Genomic DNA, 22,206 nt, shown 5'->3' with positions numbered 1-22,206 from the left:
CAGCAGAGTCCCCTCATGTCAGTTGTGTAAGGCCAAGCTACATTGGCTGAGGGGGATGAAACAAACCATTCATGATAAAGAAGTGAAGTGCTTGTTTCCCCTCATCTTGTCATTGGGCACCACCGAAAGGACTCTGGTCCTGTCCTCTTGACGTCCACCCTTCAGATACTTGTTAACATTGATAAGGTCCTCTCTCAGCCTTCTCTTCTCCAGGATGAACAGACCAAACTCTCTCTGTCTCTCCTCATAAGAAAGATGCTCCAGATCCCTAATCATCTTTGTAGCTCTGTGCTAGACTCCCTCCAGTATTTCCTTGTCCTTCTTGAGCTGGGGAGCCCAGAACTGAACACAGTTCAGTTGCAGCCTCACCGGGGCAGAGCAGAGGGGGAGGAGAACCTCCCTTGCCTGCTGGTGACACTTTTCCTAATGCACCCCAGGATACTGTTGGCCTTCTTGGCCACAAGAGCACATTATTGACTCATGGTCAACCTGTTGTCAACCAGAACTCCAAGGTCCTTCTCTGCAATGCTGCTTTCCAACAGGTCAACCCCTAAGCTGTACTGGTGCCTGGGGTTACACCTCCCCAGGTGTAGGGCCCTACACTTGCCTTTGTTGAATTTCATGAGGTTCTTCTCTGCCCAGTCCTCCAGCCTGTCCAGGTCTCATTGAATGGCAGCACAGCCTTCTGATTTATCAGCCCTTCCACCCAGTTTGGTATCATCAGCAAACTTGGTGAGGGTGCAACTCAGTCTCTTCATCCAGGTCATTGATGAACGGGTTGAACATGACTGGACCTAACACTGGCCTCTGGGGAACCCCACTAACTACAGGCCTCCAAACAGAGTCTGCATCATTGATCACAACCCTCTGAGATCCGCCATCCGACCAGTTTATGATCCATCTTACCGTGAACTCATCCAGCCCACACTTTCTGAGCTTGCCTATGAGGATGTTGTAGGAGACGTCAAAAGCCTTGCTGAAGTCAAGGTAGACAACATCCACTGTTCGTCCCTTGTCTACCCAGCCAGTCATACCATCTTAGAAGGCTATCAGGTGGGTCAAACATGATTTCCCTTTGGTGAACCCATGCTGAATGCTCCTGATAACCTTCTTTTCCTCCACGTGCTTGGAGATGACATCCAGAATGAGCTGTTCCATCACCTTTCTAAGGATGGAGGTGAGGCTGACTGGCTTGTAGTGTCCTGGGTCGTCCTTCTCGGCCTTTTTGAAAACTGGAGCAATGCTGGATTTTTTCCAGTCCTCAGGCACCTCTCCTGTGCTCCAAGACCTTTCAAAGGTGATGGAGAACAGCTTAGTAATAACATCTGCCAACTCTCTCAGCACTTGTGGGTGAGTCCCATCTGGGCCCATGTATTTGTGGAAACTCCAGTTTGCCTAAACAATCTCTAAGCTGATCCTCCTCAACCAAGGGAAAGTCTTCCTTTTGGCAGACTTTCTCTCCTGTCTCTGGGGCCTGGGATTCCTGAGGGCTGGTCTTAGCAGCAAACACAGAAGCAAAGAAGGCATTCAGTAGCTCTGCCTTCTCTGTATCCTCTGTCACCAGGGCACTCTCCTCATTCAGCAGTGGACCTACATTTTCTCTAACCTTCCTTTTGCTTCTGATGTACTTGAAAGAGCCCTTCTTGTTGTCTTCGACATCCCTGGCCAGATTTCCTTCCAAGTGGAGCTTGGCCTTCCTCACAGCATCTCTGCATACTCTAAAAGCCTACTTATATTCCTCCCAGGTGGTCTGTCCCTTTTTCCACATTACATGAACATCCTTCTTTCACCTGAGTTTTTTTGACTGGAGCTCCTTACTTATCCATGCTGGTCTCCTACTCCTTTTACTTGATTTCTTCCTCATAGGGATGCATCAGTCTTGAACTTGGAGGAAGTGATGTTTGAATATTAGCCAGCTCTCTTGGACCGCCCTGCCTTCTAGAGCTCTATCCTTTTGGATTCTTCCAAGTAGGACCTTGAAGAGGCTAAAGTTCACCTTGCTGAAGTCCATGGTTTTAGTTCTGCTTATTGACCAGCTTCCTCTGTGCAGGATCCAGAACTCCACCATCTCATCACTGCTACAGCTGAGACTGCCTCCAACCATGACATCTCCAACCAGTTCTTCTTGGTTTGTTAGGACAACGTCCAGCAGCACACCTCTCCTTGTTGGCTCCTCCTCCTCTATGATCTGTGTCAAAAAGTTGTCATCAATGATCTGTAGGAGTCTCCTGGACTGTGCATGCTTAGCTGTGTTGCCCACCCAGCAGATGTCACAGAACACAGAATTATTTAAGATAACCAATTGTAGGGAAGACAAGTAATATTTTTTAAAAGCCAGGTAATCATGTAGTATAATATTACTTTCCCTTTCTGTCTTTCGCCTTCCTGCTGCTTACTGCACATTCCTGCAGTTTCCCCTGGTGCTAGCATGTGGAATGTCTTGCAGATAGTTACCTTGAGTTACTGGGACGACCTTGACTAAAATAGAATAAGAAACCAGAATGGTTTAGTACAAGAAAAGATAGAACTAAAATAGAATGAGAAATTTTCTTTGGTTTAAGAAAATATATTTACAATGTGTTAGCCAAACTGCTAGAGTGCGTGAAAGATTAAGTAGACCAATCGTAAGATAACTTTGAGTGCATGAGCAGCTGGCATAAGACAATTAAAACAGAAAGTTAAATGCATCTACAACAGCTACTAACTATAAATGTAAGTGCCTTGCGGAAATAAAGGGTCTCTTGGTTCACCCGCACTGAGAGTCTGTGCTGTTAATCCCTCACCAGCACAGGCAGCCACACACTCTTTATGAACTGACTTGGCTCATTATAAAAAGAGAAAACTACTCCAGCAGAAAAAAAAAACAAAATATAAATGGAGTGCACAAGCTCTGATGAAGGCTAGAAGGAAAGTGATGACAAGCACCAATAAAAGCAGTCTATATGTTACCTCTGTCTGCAAGCAGAAATGGGATGGTTCTCAGAAGAAATCTTCTGTGTGGACATATTATGTTGGTGAAAGGTGAGAGCAGAGTGATGTGGAGAATTTTCTTCAAGAGTCATGTTTGCAGATATAAATTATTCCACAAACTACCTGGCTGAGGTCTTCCAACTTGTAACATATAGGTAAGCTGTGGATGAATACAAGAGGTGCCAATGGGCCTCCTCCCTTATCCTTTGCTCTGAAAGAGCCAGGATTCCCGTGTTGGGTTTGTATGTTCAAACTGCTTCAAAAGTGCAGTTCATTAGGTGCTTGTGGTTTGTAGTATTAGCAATAGGCAGACTATGACTACAGCTGCCAACCCCAGCCAGGTGGTAGCCCTATTTAACCATGGTAAGCAGGAACCATAACAGGTACACAGCTCTGACCACACAAGTCCCCAGTTTCATGCACAACTGGGCAAAGTCACACTTTTATTTTAAACAAAGCTTTTGCAAGATACGTCTCCTGCAAGTTTGCACGGAGCACTTGACGCTGATTTTTGAATACAAATTATTGAATGTGAAATGGATATTTATGTTCAAAGTAAGGCTCATCCAGACCTGCTCCTTAACCAGAGGCAGGCAAGAAACAAATATCACGGATGGTCATTTTGTTTGTGAGATGGGAATTTTAGAAGCACTGAAATAGTAACAGACAATGTTAAGTCATTTGCCAGAGGCAGCACTGATAAAAAACAGGGAGTGGCACAGGATGAAAGCTCCATCCTTTCCTAGGCTCTGAACGATTAGCCCAGTAGTCAACAGGGAAGTAGAACATCTTCCTTTGTATTGTCACCTTTTATTGTGTCTCACTCCTTGAGTCATCCTGTTTAGAACAAAATAATTGACAGACAAAGAAGGCAAACTCATTGGGGTATATTTCACAGAATACAGATTTTTTTGTGTATGTTTCCCTGTAATTTTAAGAGTTGACAATGTTACTAAAGCTGAACAAAAGCAAATGGACTTAATGATTAACTAGAAATTACTTGAGTTAAAAAATTGAATAAAATAAAATCAAAACAAACAACACACACACAAACCAACCAAACAACCCCACGGTGATAGCCTGGCATTTTGGTTTCTTTTCTCTTTCTTAGATTTACCATTCTGTGCTCCTCATGCCTATATAGAACAATGAGGGAAACTCTACTGTCCAGGACCTGAAGCTGAAAAGATTAACAAAAGTAGTCTGATTTCCAAATGTGCTGAGCATGCACATTTCCCAAGGAGGCTAGTGACAGCTACATACGATCATCAGCTCTGGAAACCTGTCTTACATTCAGAGTTTTAAAAAAGGACTTTATATTTCCACTGTATTTATGTCCTTATGCTTAAACACACAAAACAGATATGTTTATGCAACCTTCAGTGGCTTTGAATACAGTATTTGGGTCAGTAGCATCTAAACTTAATAAAGCATTCAGCTGAAATCCTTCCTCCATTCCTGCTCCTTCTCTCCAATAAAACATTGTCCAAAGTGCTGAGTTAGGAACATAAGCAATTTGTGTGAAAATGTTTGCTGTTTGAAATGTCTTACGCTAAAAATTTTAAGAATAACAAAAACCAAAACAAGACCCAAGCCTAAGCCTCTTTAAAGGTTTTAAAAATCTGGGCAGTCATCTCATGTAATAACATATACAAGAAAGAGAGAGAAAGCGTGGTAGCTGGGTTTGCTCACCCTATGTTTCTAGCATTGTGTAAATGCAATGTTAATGGTATCAGCCACATGCTGTATTAAATAGTAGTCTCGTGTACAGGAGATTGGACTGATCTTCTTCTAGCATTTGCAAAGCTCAAGGACAGGTGAGTGTCCCTGCAATTGTAGGCAGTGTTTCCAAGTGAAAGACAGATTGTTGAAGACCTGAAAGTGAATTACTGAGCTGAAAAATATTTGTTCTTTGCTTTGATTGTTTTGGCCCTTTGTAGGAGCTTCATTGTAAATACATGGATTCAACACCAGACATGACTAAGGCAGCACTCACATCAAAGTGTAGTGACAATTTAGTCTTCCCAGTTTAGCTGAGGAGATGACAGCCATCTTCTGTTGGGACAGGATGGGGGGAGAGGGAATGTTCAAAGCATAAGACTGTAGGCACAGATCAGTAGCTTCCCACACCCCTTATGACAATACTACTTCAATACTCTTTATGTGTTACCCAAAACATAGGTCACAAAGGTAGGCCATTGTGTTGGTGAGTTGTTTTGAAAACAAGAACAAGCCAAAGCCCATCTTTGGAAGATTACCAGCAGAATGGGTGGTGCCTTTATTTGTAAAGGTGTGTCTAGCACCAGGTCCAGACTTACATGGGGTTATAGTAGTGTTAGCCCTTCTCCATTTGGGTGTTGGCCACACATGATGGTCATGCTGCCTCATCTCTAAGTACTGACAGCAATTTGTTTGAATTTCCTGAGATGGAAGTCTATCATGGCTAATAAACACAAAGGAGATGATACAGTTTCTCTCTAAACCTCAAACTACTGAAAGGTGACAGTGTATCTGTGAAAATATTTCTATACGACTGTCTTACTCTTGTATTTTTTTTCCTGAACACTTGTCTTTGGCTACTGTCTGAAAAAAGATACTGGATCAATGGACATTTGGTCTGCTATATCTCATATTTGTAGCTGTACCTAGAAGTTAATATATGACAGGGTTGGATTGTTGTTGGCATCTCACGTCTCTTGCAGTGGTGCAGTTTTCATTGTGGTTTCTTTAGACAAGATATTCAAACACATTGTGCTATTTTGGCACCTTTCTTGTTCTTCTACCCTTTCCAGAAAAGTTGCAGACGGAAGATCTAGTCCACTTTCTCTTTGTACCTCTGTAACTATTCTAGAAAAAAGAAAATAATGCTCTGTTTATCAGGTTATTTTAATATCTAGCATTTTTTACTGATTGTCCTTTGAAAGAGACAGAAGTTCAGGCTTCTCTTTTAGCAACTGTCTCTGTGATGTTACACTTGTCCTGTATTGGGGATGTTTGTGGCCAAGTAACACTCTGAACTGGAGTTCTCACCACGTACTGGCAAAAATAATTACAGTTACCAAGTAGAAAATGGAAAACAGTTCCGAATCTGGGTTGCATTCAGGGAAGTATTTTGACTAGAAAAACAATGGGAAATGCTGTAACTTGTAATTTGCATTTCAGCACTAATTTGATAACTTGCCAACATGTCTTTTGATTTGGGGTTGAACCAGAGTGATTATTTCCACAGCCTTTGGTGTGATCGTCAAATAAAAAGTTCACTATTTGTTTTCCCCAACTTGAGAGAGACAGGTTCAGTTTCTACCTCTGCCAGTAGTTTTCAGTGTGATTGTGAACACTTCCACATTCAAGCCTCTTTTTATAAAATGACGATAATGCTTACAGTCTCTGTGTACCCATGGATGAAGAACACTGTAGGAGATCTAGGTTACATATTGTCATCGAAGGGAGAATGGGATTTATGTGACTGACAGTCTCGTTTTCACCCTTACTTTTTTCTGAAGGTATTTCCAGCTCTTCTGATGGAGAACACATTAGAGCCTATGAACCAAATATAATTGAAAATCTCAGAAACCAAAACCACCAGTAAAGTGCACATCAATAGCTACAAGTTATGTGTATCTCTGCTGCTAATGTTAAACACTACTTCATTAATAATGCATTAAAAAAGTAAAAGTAAATTACAGAGAGATTGTAATTACATTTTTTTCTTGGTACTTTGATACAAATTCACTTGATCTATAGAGAATAACGTGTTCTCTTTTTCCCAGGGAACCACACTTTCTTATTGAAGTTACCGCCGACTTGAAAGAATTGTTTATTTCCAGGTAACAGAGGTTGAAAGGAAGCTCCGGAGGTCTCTGGTCTCATTATTCAAAACATGTCAATTACATCCAGTTGCTCAGAGTTTTACCCAGTTGGGTTTTAAAGAATGTAGATCCCCAACAGGTGCCTCTGCATACCTGTTCCAGGGACTGACCACCTTCATAGTGAAAAGTTTTTCCTAATACCATGTTAGAGTTTCTGAAGTTGCAGCTTGTGCCTGTCACATTTCATTCTGTTGCCTTGCACCCCAGAGCAGGATCTGGCTCTCTAGACTGTCCCTTTAATTCAAATGTACCTCACACCTCTTGTTGTAGACCAACACATGAGCCAGAGTGCTGGAAGGCAGCCATACATAATCCATCCTGTCACTTTGCACATAAGTTATCAGAGAGCTGATAAAGAACATTTATACAGGCCAGACCGTTAGTTCAAAACAGACCTGACATACTCTTTCACCTTCATGAAAATATGCCTTTTTTTAACACTCCTTATAATCACTAAACTCCACTCCAAGGCCAGCTTATTCTTAATGCTACAGCTGTAGTCTGTAAATCCCCACAGAAGAAGATCCAGTTCCTCCTGTAGGTGCCAAAGTAGGCTGGTTGGAAATATTACTGCAGTGTATGCTCTAAGTAATACAGTCCTGGGCAGGTTTTAAAATCAGCAATCACGCCAGTGATGGTTTTAAAACATTCATTTAAAACATTTTTTTTTTTAACTTAAAGACATCCTGACATCCCTGAGTTTTAAATCACTGGAGACTGGGAGGCTGTGCCAGGGAAATGCTGCTATACGTTTGCCCCCTTATTATGTTCATCCTTCAGTGCCTGCTACTGCCTGCTGGACACTGAGGAATTGGAGCTTGGATCTGACTGGTGCAGCCATTCTTATGCTCCTCTGTTAACACACAGACTTGGAGATCTTCATAGTTCTGATCTCGAAAATTATGGCACAACAGCAAATCACCAGTTACATTTTACTTACTTGTCGCCAGAATAAACCATCTTCTGATGAGACCAATACATATGTCATTCCAAAATGAGCTAAAGATAACAGAATTAGGAGAATATATGTGTAAAAACCTTGACTGTAGCAGCTGTGGTTTGCATCATCTCAGTATTTACCATCTTGATAAGCCTGGAAATACCATACAAAGAGAAAAGTTACTAATAAGAAATGCCCTTTGAGTCTTGTTGTTTCCACTTTGCTGCAGCAAACAAGCCACAGCATGAAACTGGAGACCAAATACCTGTTCTCTTTACCTGCACGGGATTGTGGTGAGACCTGGTATTGTCTTATCAAGGATACAGTTCAAGTGCTCTGAGACTTCACTTCCTCTTCAAGTAGATGCTACACAGCTTGGTTTTCCACTGACTTTGTTACAAAAACATTTGAGGTTACTGCCCAAGTTCAGTACTAAGATAAGCTTGATGAAGTGTCAAGTCAGTTGGTAATGGGAAGAGTTCTTGGCACTGTGTCCTGGCAATCTGCATCCAGTTCCTGGCCTTCAGCTTAGGTGATGTACAGTTATATCCACAGCTGCTGGGGAATCTAGTCCAGGAGGTTCATATGCACACTACATAAGCACTTGGTGTAGTGATGCCTGGTGGGCATAAGGCACATACTGTTTTCTATAGTGGTCAACATTTTTCCAGCCTGGCAGCCTAACGTTTTTTTAGCATGAAACTGAAATGATATGTTACATGCCTGAGGCTGTAGCAGGAGGGCATCTAGAGGTGTTTTGAGGGTGCAAAACTTTCTGGGGTATGACTAAAAGATTATAAATGGCAGACCTGATGCTGTGTCATCCAGGCTGCTGTTTGACCAGAGTGAGCTACATTCAAAATTATACTTAGGTCTTATATGAAAGTGAATTAGTTTGCTATCATTTACAAACAAAGAAACAAAAACAACAACAACAAAAAAACCCCACACAAAATAAAAACACCAGACAAAACAAAACAGAAATAAAATGCCAGACTACATAAACTAGCATTTATTTAATGGAGACATTAGGGAACCAGGACAAGGAATGGACTAGGGAGCTGATTAATTCAGTGTAGATATGTACCATCAGAGAGTTATTCCAGATATTTTTATGGAAAGAGGAAACAAGGGAACCGTTACTGGGTGGACAGCCTTTCCCAAGGGATATAAAAGTATTGCAATCACTCACATTCGTGTAAGGTTGAAAGCAATGGTAACCGAGCCTCCTGGTAACATGAGACACATACTGGTCTCCATGTGGCAAAGAACCAGAAGCAATACACCACACACCATGGAGGATCAAGGAGGCAGAGTTTTCCAGGGTTTTTCACGGGCAGGAGATAATCCTGATCACCAGTGTCCAATTATGCCATTACAGGTGGAGTTAGGACAGGTTACACTATGAATCTGAAGGCAACCCAAGGCACACTGAGACACTTCTTGGCTCATTTAATCCTCTGTGTAGGGGCCTGGATACTCAGCAGTCCCCACACATGCAAAATATTCCTATCTGTGGTGCAAGAACTGCACATAGTATGCACAGTCTATTGAAGGACTTAGGTTGGTCACTTCTTGCTTAAAGCCTCTGTGGATAGAGAGGACCCAGGTTTTCTCCTCGTTAGCAAGTAATCAAAGCAAAATTAACTTTTAAAATGGCATGTATAAAAATGAATAAACTTACATGTTTTACCAAAATGACCCTCTCAACACAGACTCAACCCTGTGAAGAGTTCAAGACAGGCTAAAACCTGAATTTTATTGTAGGAGAGGAAGAAGACCTAAATACAGTATGTCTTGGGGGGAAGTATATATTTTATTTTTTTAATTTAGTAACCACCATTATTTCATGGATCAATTGCAGAATCATTTATGTTCAACATGTAGACACAAACTGAATATTGACCTAATTTTACTGATCCCAGTAAAATGAACAAATCGGGTGATTAAAGATAATAGCATGTTTCTGTCATTAAATGATTGTCTCTGAATAGTGCTGGTTAAATAATTTGCTGGAAAACTCTGTGGTGAAAAAAAAAAATAAAACCCAAAAATTCCTGTCAGAATATATCACCTTCTCTACTGTATTCAGTTATTAAAAATCTCCAGTTATTTGTGGATAAATTATTTATTATCTCCAGCTAATATTACTTTTACAAAGCTGTGAGTTTACTATTTGCTATTGGTGTATTCATTATCAATTTTTAATACAGAGATATTAAAGCATTTTGAATATGCAGTACTTATAAACTGAAAAAGTGGAGTAGTTGATAAGCAGAACTGAATTGAAAGAACGAGGCAGTGTTTGTATTGTTCTGTGTCAAACAGAAGACAGGTGTTAGACTTTGGCATACATCAGACTATATGTTTTCTTTTTAGGGACAGACCAACATCTCCTTAGATAGTGAGTTAAATAATAAAAGTAATTATGGGAATGTTAATGACTAACAGCCAAAAAGCCAAGCTTAAAAGGAAAAATTGTTACTAACTAAGCTTTGACTCTATTTTGTAACATGTTTTCTTCATGTGCATCCATTTTGTAAATCAGAAGAGCCACCTCCAGTTCAGAACTCCATGTAATACTTCATGAATAATGACTCATGTAGGGGTATTAATATTACACCATGTACATGGGAGATGCTGAGTTTTGTGATTTTTTTGTTTGCTCTTGTTCCTAAAGAAGCTGTAAAAATCGCATCAGTCTAGATTGTTGCTTCAGACAATCTGCAGAGCAGTATGCCAAAGTGCCCACATGTTGAGTCTTTACATGTTTAAAGTTTGGGGTTGAGTATGCACCAATCCCTCTTCAGCTGTGAGCATGGAATCCTGCACCAAAACTGCTGTAGACCTTTCCTAGTATTTATGGTGTCAGCATGGCTTTCTAGCCATTTTCTTTAAAATTATTCAGTGATTTAGTACTTACTACTTTTTATCAATCTGAAGTTTTCTATGTCTAGGCAACAAACATGGCATCTCTAGCAAGTCCCTGATTTTCAGAGGCTGGAGCAGATGTCACAACTCTGCAGAATTCTGCATGGTTTTAGAGGTCTGGGTGTTATGCATATCTGACACATGGTGCTTCTGCACATGACCGAAGACCAAGGGCTTGGGACTCACTAGAAGTGTCCTGCTTGCTTTAGGAATAGGGTTGGAATAACTCTTAAAAGAACGTCTTCAAACTCTTCCTTTCACGGCGACTGTACTTTCTTTGAAATACAATCATCGTCGGCACATTACCGTGCCATGCTAAAAACTTGCTTTTGCTTTCCACTGGTGACTGGAAATGCTTCTCCCAATACATCCTGGAGGGTTAGAGTGGTCTCATGAGTGAGCCTCATCTCACAGCTGAGGCAAGTTTTGTAGCCTTATCACGTAGTAGTGCCATTGCTAGTCACACCTCACAGGTTTTGTACAGGGTTTGCATGGCCTCTGGACTGAAGCTTGCTGGGCTTGCTTTGCTGGAAATTTTCTTGGCCTGACTGGAGTTTTGGTTTTACTTTATTTAGCTGTAATAGCAATTGTTCTAATGACCATGTTTATATTTTTAGTTTTGCTTATTATTGTATGGTTTCATTATCGGTGGCACTAACAAATAGTTTTTCCGTGCAAATCAAGATGTAACTTTAACATTGTCATGTAGTGTAGAGGAATAACAGGTCTGGTATGATAGCAGAGGCCTTGAGAAGAGGGTACACAGGATGCAGCAGAACGGGCACGGAATGATAAGAGCTGAGACACAGGCTGGTTCTGAAGGTTCCAGCCCACCAATGACCCGTTAATGAAATGCAGACCTGGAGGTGGGCAAAGCTCTTTGGAGAAGTAGCAAAAGCAAAAAATGTGCGAGTATTCCACATACATAAAAATGTAATGTATAGTAAACTCAGATGTAATATGGAGTTGCAGATGAGTGAAGAAAGAGCAAGGTGTAAAAGCATAATAGAAAACGTATGTGGAAAAAGAAAAAAAAAAAAAAAAAGAAAACAATCAAAAAGAATGAAGGAAAGTAGAAAGGAAAAATCTACAGTGTATGCCTCCTGGCAAAGGAATTTGGATGCTGATGATTTACTCTACACCTTCCCCCCAAACTTAGTGGAAACTATCAACATCAGGACCCAGAGGAGCAGCAGAGAGTGAGTGTAACACCAGGAAAAAGGGCGGAAATGAAGAGTCTTTAACATTTTGAACTACACTGTTACAGAGACTGCTCTCTTTATAGCAACATTCTTCTCTCTTTTTTTCGTATGTAATAATTAGACCTGGACTGATAGTAATTCTTTCATTAGACTAATAAGATTTAATTTATACTATTAATAAATCCTTATCTTTATATATAAGGTGTACTGACCTTTCACGTAAGATTTTGAGCAAAGCGTGGCTTAAGTATGGCTGCTTAACAGAACTTAGAACATCCTGCCTGGAGTTACGTATCAGTGACCTCAGCTGTATGGTAAGGAAAAGTCTTAAGAGTAGAGACTCCCTGTGCACAAAACTCCAAAATAAACACCTTAGATACAGGGAGAAGATCTTTAATCTTTTGATGGCTGACAAATGCAACTTTGAATTGTCTGGTGTGACAACAGAGGAGATAATTTGACACTGTTTTAAAATTATAGCAATGTAACCCCTCATAAAACTCTGCCTGATTTCCACTATGGCTTTTTTCCTATAAAGTATGATGCAGAAGGATTTCCTATGACACAAGGTACAAATCCGAGTGTAAACACATATCCATATGCTTCTCTTTGGCACTGGCTTTGCCTACCTGAGTTGCCTCAGTTCTCCATTTAGTTGCCAGTAAATTCTGTTTTCCAGGTACTATGTGTTTGTGCATGAGTTTTTGAAGCATCAACACTGGGATTTAGTGCTTTAATTTCCATTAAAATTAATAGTTATTGTGTGGCTAAAACACTGCATGAGAAATATGAAAAATGAAAATATGTTTGGCCCCCTAAACAGCCTTTTTTTAAAAAAAATAAAAATTATTTATACACAGCTAGAAAGAGACTGGGTATCACTGTTTTCTTTTATGAGTTACTGGTAATATAGAGAGGTTTTTAATATGTGTGGTCTATCTTAATGGCATCTGTTTCTGTGGAACATCTGAAAAAGTTGATCTTTATACTATTTCCAGTTTCTGATGCTGATCAAAAACAATAATAAAGCCATTTCTACAGAAGCTGGGAAATTACATATATTCCTGCAGGACCTGGAGGCTCATTACATCAAGCCCTCACAGTGCCAGTTGCTGGATAAAATAGTAGGATAGCTGCATTCCAGCTAAGAGGGGATGAGTTGAAGAGCAAAGATATGAGTGAGGAAAAAGAAGGAACTGAAGTGATATCCACAGAGCCTTTGAGTTCTCAAGACATGCAGTTCTGTGCTTGATGTATTGACTCACTTTAGAGAGTCTCCACATTCCTAAGTCTTTTATCCTGAAATACCAGAGCTGAATGAACAGCCAGGGGAAAGCAGAACTCCAGGAATGTATTTTCAAAGTCTAAGGAAAACTGATTTCCAGCACATTCACAGCCTTTTTTTCATCACTTCCCAAAAATGTTCTCACAGTTGGATATTCAGAGTGTGAGTACTTGCAAAATCTATGATTCACTTATTTCCCACAGCAGAAAATTAAAAGCTTGATCATACAAGTACTCGCAGACATGGATAAACTTACTTTGATGCTCTATATATGTACAAAATCAGGAATATAATACCATAAACACAAATCTGTGCAAGACAAAATCTTGTCTAGACCCAGATACAAAATCAGAGACACATGTTCTTGCTGCTTAGTTACACAAGTTCTTCAATAGATAACAGAACGTGCAACTCCAACGAACATGCAAATATAAATTGAAGATTTGTCAAATTAATCCACGGCATTCATGCTAACTGCAGGCCAAGGGTTCAGGAGATTGCAAATAAAACTTTGAAATATGAAAATGACTTCCAGAAAATGCACAGAAGCTGAGTTCATGAGCCTATTATTTGTTACAGAAGCAACACTGTTAGACTGCAAAAAAGCCTCATGAGTTGTTCTCTACTGCTCCCTCTGGTTGGTAACAGGGAACTGTGGCTTCAAGAGAAACACTTTTCTAACTGGAAAAGGGAGAATGACTGAAAATTAGATGAAGGACAAAATGTGAAATATAATAAAACTTCCTGAAAAGCCAAAGGTGTTACTTTCCCTTGGAAATAAATGATCCCAATGGGAGGTGACGTTCAAACCCATTGAAGCAGAGCCTGTTCCAGGTCTAAACTTGACCACACCCACACATGTCCTTAATGTATGATTAATGAGCCATGAGACACATACATCAGGTCACTGATGCTGACACTTGCAGATGGAGGACTTTAACATAACTCTGCGAATAATCTTATGCCCGTGATAAGTGCTGCAGAAAGGATTACATTTAGCTAAATGCAACTGAACAAGAAGAGTGACAGGAATTTGCTTTAGGGGATTGACTCATTTATTCAGGAGAAGGAAATGATTATCATCTATTTTTTTATTTAGTATCCATAGACATTCCGAGACTTACCTGTGTGTGTGGCAAACCTATTTATATGCTTAAGACTTGTGAAATAATCCAGGCACATGATGGGGCAGAAGAGAAGAAAAACAAATTAATTGGAACTCGTTGCTCAGGGGAGCTCTGGAGCTTACGGATGAGCAGCTCTTTTTCTGCTCACCTTGACATGCAGCCAGAGGCCCGGGTGCTGTTTTGGCACGCTTCTGTGCTGGCAGCTGTGAAGGATTATGTTGAGAAAAGAAGGTTATAGTGCGTGCAGGTAATCCTGGAGTGCATATATGTAAAATAGAAAAGTATTAAGGGGCTGCAGCAAGGCACAAATCACCATGATCTTTGCTACCTGGTTTCTTTGAGGTTTTGGAGTAAAAAGAGACTTATTACTCATCTCAGCATCAGGGTAGTACAAGAGGTGTTTGCACCATTCTCCCTGATCCAGCCTCCTGATTCCCTACCACTGATTTAATTGCTCATTTAATTTCAGAAAACAGCAGCAATGGACAGATGTATCAATGCAACTGTAGTAACAAGCCAAAGGGCACAGGGGAGTCCTTCATAGCCGCATTGCAACTTTTACACACCTTTTGTTGACATGCAAAACTTCATGACTTTCAACCTTCCACCCTTCACCAGCTTTGTGAAGGCACATGGGGAAGCACTCAGCTGTTTCAACAACTGGGTGTTTACTGTCTTTGCAGTGAATTTTAATGGCACCATTCAAAGTAGGGGGGTTTGGAACCCCGAAGGAGAGTGTTTGGCTGAGGTGAAGGCAAGAATATAGGTCAAGTGACTGTGAGATGCCACATATGAGTCTAGCAGGTCTAACCAGTCTCATCCTCTTCTGGAGACAGTGTGCTAAGGCTGTTTGAATTCAACTCCTCTTTCCATTGTGAATTCAAAGTCTTTGAACTAATTTAGCCTAAATATCAAAACACTTAAGGGACAATGCCTTTGACTGTGGTATTCGTGAACTTGGAGAAAACAGCTTTCAGTTTCTAAAGGAGGATCAGGTAACTGTCTGCAGGGCATCCTGAGAGGTACCCTCAGTCTTTGGAATTGCTCTGCCCAGCAAAGCAACCGAGCTTTCTTTAAACAGTTCTCTCCGTGAATGCTGTTTAGATTGCAAAAGGCTATCTTTCTGGTTTGTTTGCAAAATCACACAGTCAGAAAAAAGCTCTAGAGAAAGCAGCTGTTACTTTGATTTGGTAGGTCTCTGACTGCATCATGGTTACTATTAGAAAACATCCTCAGTAAATTTAAGGCTAAAATCTTGCCTCAGGTGAACAGAGAGATTTACAAGCCTCTCTGTTTCCACACTGCCTGGTGTGTTGCTACTGCAGAGGAGGCACTTTAAAAGCCCTGGGCTACTAAACAAGTTTGGGATTTCATTGCAGAGAGACTTAAAGATACAGAGAGCCTTTAGAGCAGATGAAAACCTATGAGCAGTCATGTCAGTAAAGTCCTGTTGGTTCACCCACTGCAAAACTCCTTGAATGGTCCCACCATATTTTGCTGAAAGCATGCTCAAGATGGGCATCATGAGATGATCCTGCTAATACACCAAGGAGAACTACAGGAGCCCTGTCTCCAGCATATCTTCATATGCAGTCTGGAGAACCACGTGTGTCTCTGCATGAAAGCGCAGAGAGTTTCGGGAATGAAGAGGCCAATAAGCTCTTAGTGACATTTCCCATAACACTGAAATAGCTTTGGAAATTTGACCCTTCCATCCTTACAAAATTCCTTACATTTGCACCTAACGACTAGATGGTAGTTCAAAAATTATGTCAGTATGGTTTAGAACCCAGCTGTTCCTTGCTCCCTCTAGCATATTTAACCCTGAAAATCAGATGCCATTTTTTGTTGTTTAATGCTGAAAACAGAATTTTATATTTGCCTATTTCTGTGACTCAAGGCAGGAAGACCTGGTTCTGCTGTGCGGTCTCTTCCAGCACTTGTAATAATTAAAGAGTTCTCTATTGGGGTTACTTGAGTTCAGAGTCATTACACAAATGCAGCCTGCTGCTTTATTGCCCAGCAAAATGTAGCTGCTTCTAGGCTGAAATGGAGGCAATGTTTTAACAGCAGAGAACAGAGGATACCTGAGAACAGAAGATACCTGAGTTAAAAAAGAAAAATAGCTGAAGTGCATGTGATGGTGCCTATACCTTGTGCAGCAGTCTGCCAGCAGTGGCTATAACCAGAACCAGTGGTAGCTCAATGGCAACTTATTTAAAAGCAGCTAGCATTTGGGGGCTTTGCTAAGGAAGGATCAGGAAAGGCTAAGCCAGTTCAATGAGAACAAGCACTCTCAGTGCAAATGAGAGCTCCCAGTCTTCTGGGAAGACCTTGGAAAAATCAGAGATGTTAACATGTGAGGAGTACTTCCATTGGAGCAGATACTTGCATGTTAGGTAGATGAGGAGAAGCATAAAAGTACAGCTGCTTCTAATGCAGCAGCCATGTGAAGGTCAGGGAACTGGAGAATTCTCAGTGTGCAGTGATCCTTAATATAACACATTTTGTGACTGTTTGACAGAACGTTCTGGTAAGAGCTGAAGATAATCTACTGGAGCAGCTGTAATTATGGTATAAATACTTCATGGCAAAGGTAGAGACTTGTTTCCTTTAGGTGTTTCCTGGGTATGTAAACAGGCACCTGGGGGAAGGAAAATCAGGGTAAAAGAGACATTTTTCTTATCATCTCTACTGCCATCTACTTTAGTTTGGTCACTTGCATTCCAGTCTCACCTCATCAAGTACCATGGCAGGTGTTCATGCAGCTGCAGGACTAGGAACATTGTACATTTTTTGCAAAAATAGCAGGTTCCTCCAAGAGATACTTAGTCAGTGGACATCACAAGCTTCTTGTACACTGAACTCACTTGAGATGGGATGACGGTCTCAGCAAGTATGGACTTGGGGCAGGCTGACAGAAATGAAGTGCAGGTGCTCACCAGACTCTACCTCTTTGTATCAGTCAGACTTCCTCTGTTCATAACAAAACAAAAAGATGGCAGTTCTGCAGCTCTCTAGAGTGGAACTATCTATCTTTCTTCTTCCATCAGCAGTTCAGTAGGGATGTGTGTTAAATCTGAAAACTAATGACGACGAGTCTGCTCTGCTGAGCGGACCAGGGTATGGTTTGGGAATCCGGTCCACATTTTTTGAAACCATAAAAGACAAGGAATCCATGTAAGTTCTGGGGTATAATAGATGACCATTAAAGTGTCGGCCTGCTGAGCCACTGCAAACTTGTCATGAATATGGAGATATAGCTCCTTAAATAAAAAGGGAGATTGAGTGAGAAAGCAACAGTAGAGGTCTGCAGCTTCCCTAAGGTAAGAGTGATGCTTAATTTCATCTGGTAGGGTAAAGGGCAGAAATGTTTGAAGGTGGATGCTACTGTAGCAGTATTGTTATATACAAGCATGGTGTGAGATTATAGCTCCTTTCTTATATTTGCTATATGTACAAGTGATATTGATCTGCAAGGACTTAACTGAAGCACATGTAGGAGATGCATGACTCACCCCATTTTTGCTACAGAATTCTGTGCCTGTCTTGTGTCAGCCTGTTCTGTGAAACCACTTCCTTAATTTACTTTGTCTAGATGTCATGGTTTAATCACTTGGTGTTGAAACTAATCTGGGGTTACAGTAAGTCATTCACCTTATGTTTGAAAGCAGGCTGTGTGCGCAGAGTAAATTAAAGGCAAGTTTTCAGCCTAGCATCTGTATGACTTCATCAAGAATAATGTGCTGTGTTGCGGAATACATTTACATTATGTAGGACAGATTTGTTTAACAGCTCTGTGCTAAAAAGCTCCAGAGAAATGAAACTACCAGGTTTCCCATGCAGCTCAGTCCCCACTGATCAATAGGCAGGTGCACAGTTGAGGGCATACAAAAAGAGCTCTCTCCTCCACTTCACCTCTCTTCTCATGATGTAGTGAGCAGAGCTCAACAGGGGATGAGGATCTGAGCTTTGCATTTCCATGAGGTATGTTCTCACACACTTATTTACCCTCCTTTCTCACATTTCTCCAGATATTCTTCTGGGACTACCTGGCTCAGTTGTCAATGTGAAGGACAGGCATGTGGGTGTAGGTCATTCTTATATTCCAGGGGCCTTCCAAGCACCCAGACTTGGACAGAAGCTTTTGTGCAAATAAAATCCTGTGGTATGACAGACTTGAACGCACTATGAGAGAGCAGGCTGTGAGAGGAAGAAAAGCTCTCAGGGGCATCTAGGCAGTCTGTGACCCTCTATACCTGGGGGGCTTCATTAGCTGGATGCTAAAAAAGGCTGCTTGCAGGTAGCGGGAATAGTTCACTGTTGGCAGGGAAGAGGCAAGAAGGGCTGTCTTCTGAGCAGTGGGGGACCAGTGCAAGATTTCTTACACTCTGAGATTCAGATGCACAGCTCTGGACTGGAGACGTTGAGAGCATGTGAAGTGGAATTAGGCAGTAGGCACAACCTGCTGAAGGCAACTGAACTACAGGTTTGATGTGTTAAATGGAGCAGATCCCCTTTGCCTGTGTACCTAGAAAACATGAAAAACTAGTGGCCTGTGAGGTACATGGTCTTGGAACAACACAGGCAGCCCACAACAGGCCTACTAAGAGCACATAAAATAATGCTCAGTGAATCCAGTGTTTTTTCAAGAGTTTTCCTCAGTTACCAGACTGACCAGGCTCCTAGTCTAACTTACAGATCAAAACTTGTCTCCTGAAGAACGGAGCCAGTGACGCTCAAAATCTTTGCAAACTAACCTGTGGCTGTCTCAACTTCAGTTGTATTTGAAAAGGTCCCAAATCAGCCGATATGTCTGAAAACAATGACCTTCAGGTTCTTTATGTTAGGCTGGGTCAGCTAGCTAGGGGTGTGTGCACTCAAGAAGAAAAGACAGTTTTTGAAAGATTCAGGTAGCTGAGTGCACATATTGCCCTGTGTTGTCCTCTTTCAGGCAAAAAGGGCAAGCAGAAACAAGGGCAATATGTAACCCTCAAAAAAAAAGTTATTTCTCCAAGTCTACTGCTTGCATCAGCACCACATGGCAGTGAGGAAGATGTTTGCCTACTCCATTTTGTCCCCGTCTGAATACTTGCAGAAAGCCTCTAGCAATGAGGGAAGTCATAGCAGGAAGAAATTTGTCAGAAGGCAGAAACAGCAGCATGACTCTTAAGTAGCTGCAGTGCGGCATGATCCATCTAAATGTCATGGAAACAAAAGCTGTGCTTAAACTGAACTTACTTAATGGAGGGTCTGATTTTAATGGGAGAGGCCAGGTCAGGCTTTTGCTGTTTAACAGGTCCTAAATGGTGAAGCTGGAATGCAATTTTACTAGTATCTAACTGGTAAACTTCCATTCCTAACATCTGAGATTTTCAGCAGTAACTTGGTCCAGATCAACTCCCCTTTTACTGACACCGGTGAAAATTTAACCATGGAATCAGGGAGCAAAGCAAGGTGAACATCTGGAGCAGTGGCTACCCGACTTTTGTGCAAACCCAACACTGACTCCATGCCCTGAAATGAAATGTTAAAACGTCTGTGATTTACCACTTCAGACTAAATGTACTATCAGCTGCTCTGGTGTTAGGGAAATGGATTGTAAACACATTAAGCTAGAACTTATTTTCAAATTGCACTGTGAGGTGTCAAGCATTTCTGAAGGTGCTGTAAAACAGAAGTGATATGCTTTCAGGAATGCTATTGTCTGCCTTCCTGGACAAACATGAAGGGTTTTGAAATAATACATTCTTCCCTGAACACTCTGCAGGTTCATACCAACTTTATCTTTCCTTCTACATGGAAATATTCTTGCAGTCTCTCTGTGCTGTCCTCTATGGCAGTTGTATTCTGTTTCGGCACGTTCAGGTTGTGGGAGAGCAGCGTGTTCTGCAAGGTTAAATACATTAATATTCCTTAGGACTGGGCCACACAGTATCTGAAACAATGGTTTCTTGGGCAAGACATCTGCAGAGAAGACTAGTAGATCTAGGAAAAAGGAAAGCCAAGTGTACCATGAGCTGTCACTGAAGAAGCAGCAAGGTGATGTCCGTCTTGGAGAAATGCAGACAGTCTCTCTACACTTAAAAACCAGAAGAAATTCACATAGATGTAAATTAAACACAGGTTTAGAAACGTACTGTATTGAGCAATGACATCGTGTTTTCTCCATGGGATTACTGTCATCACACTTACTGCAGTTTAAGACAGTTAAATCAAGCCAAGTCCTCATATTCAGTCAGGTGTGTGTTTTGAGATGAAATTTGCCCAATAATCTCTTATACCTTGTGTTTATGAAAGATGGAAGTGGTGATATAGGATAAACCCACTAAGGTTTTCACTCAGGTAGCTTTATGTACAGCTGGTACTGTAGTTTTGTTTGGTTATAATAATCACTGTCCTCAATCTCTGGATATACTCAAAGCTCAAAAAACACTAACCACCACTGCTCTTTGTGCCCTCTAAACTGTAGTACAATTAGAAGCTCACAAGTGCTGCAATGAATTATTCACGGTTTATAGGAATTAAATTCCAGAGGAGGGAGAGGAGAAGCACACGGATAGTGAGGTGCTGCAAGCCTCTATTACAGCATCTGCGCTGTGCTATTCTTGACACGCTCCTTGTGCTTCACAAAACAAAGGTTTCCTACGGAGCTGTGCGAGGGAAAAAAAGAAAAAAAGCTGCAGATTTCTTGATGTCCCTGTGGGACTTCAGGTTCCTTGTGCAGCTGTTTACAGAAGGGGCAGGTTTCCAGCTGGTCCTGCCTGGGGTCCCATCAGTCCCACCAGTCCCACAGCTGCTCGCTGGAGGCACATCAGCCTCTGCTCTGCTCTCCCTGGGGTGCGTGTCCCTCCTCACATGCTGGCTGCCAGGAAGCTGCGTAGGAATATGAACTCCAGCACCTAAGCTGCTGATGATATATAAAAAATCATACATATATATGCACACACATATACATTGTGCATATATATGTGTGTATGAGTTGAATACTCTTCCTCACATGGTAGAAACAGTAATACAAAGGTCAGAGCCGGTCTTCGTTAGCACCAGTGTGAATCACGCAAACTCCTTATAGGAGATCATACACAGATAATACCTAAGACTAATGTGAAGCTTTGTCTTCTTGTTTCTGTCACTTTAGAGATGAAAAATCTGTTAAAATACCAATTTATGTGTTAAAATTACTAAATGTAGTATTACTATTAGTAGTAAAGGTAAAATTAACAAAACTAAAGGTAAAATTAACAAAAATTAACTCGCAGATCAAAGAAAGCAGCAGCTTGCGCCAGTCTCAGTGCTTGGCAATCTGGAAGGCCAGGGTTCGGTTTTTTAAGTGGCAGTAACACATGCAATTTGAGCATTATTTATGTGTGTGAGGTACCTGGAAACACTGAACACTTCCCCAGTGTCTATCAGCTGCAGAGCTGCCAAGTGGGGCTTTTTTGGTGGCAAGCCTGTAGAAGCACAGTGCGCAGGGGCTCAGTTTCACACCCCCTCCAGCAGCTGTCAACCGTGGGGAGGGCTGGGGGGCAGGACAGGGAGGGGTCCAAGCGCGGGACCTCCGCCCCAGCTCCCGCACATCACCAACCTCTTCCCCGCGGACGAGGCGTTTCGGGAGATCGGCAAAGGCAGGGGACGCTGGCTCCTTTGCGCTACGGTACTGCCCGCTCCGGCCCGCTGCCGTCCCGGCCCCGTCTCTGCCTTGCCGAGGTCAGCACTCCCTCCAGGCTCCCCCGCTCCCCGCATTTCCTGCCCCCCTCGGACCGGCAGCACCCCCGCAGTGGTGGGGCAAGCAGGGCGGGGGGGGAGGGGAAGCGCTTCCCGCGCATGCGCCTGGCCGCGCCGCGTTTCCTGAGGGCGCTGACACCGAATTACTTTTCAC

The 22,206-nt window shown here is 41.8% G+C and overlaps 1 protein-coding gene across 1 annotated transcript in view; it reads left to right on the top strand.

Annotated features, from left to right (window-relative positions):
• Positions 1-18,292: 18,292 nt before the first annotated feature.
• ABCA1 (ATP binding cassette subfamily A member 1) overlaps positions 18,293-22,206 on the top strand; it is a 122,902-nt gene continuing 118,988 nt past the window's right edge. The window contains exon 1 of the mRNA XM_065045662.1: positions 18,293-18,311. The gene's annotated coding sequence lies outside the window, so the exon portion shown is untranslated. The remainder of the gene's footprint in view (positions 18,312-22,206) is intronic.

The sequence above is a fragment of the Columba livia genome, chromosome Z (assembly GCF_036013475.1).
Source record: "Columba livia isolate bColLiv1 breed racing homer chromosome Z, bColLiv1.pat.W.v2, whole genome shotgun sequence".
Taxonomy (NCBI): Eukaryota; Metazoa; Chordata; class Aves; order Columbiformes; family Columbidae; genus Columba; species Columba livia.
Note: the sequence above shows the minus strand (reverse complement) of the source record. Positions and strands in the feature narration are given on the sequence as shown.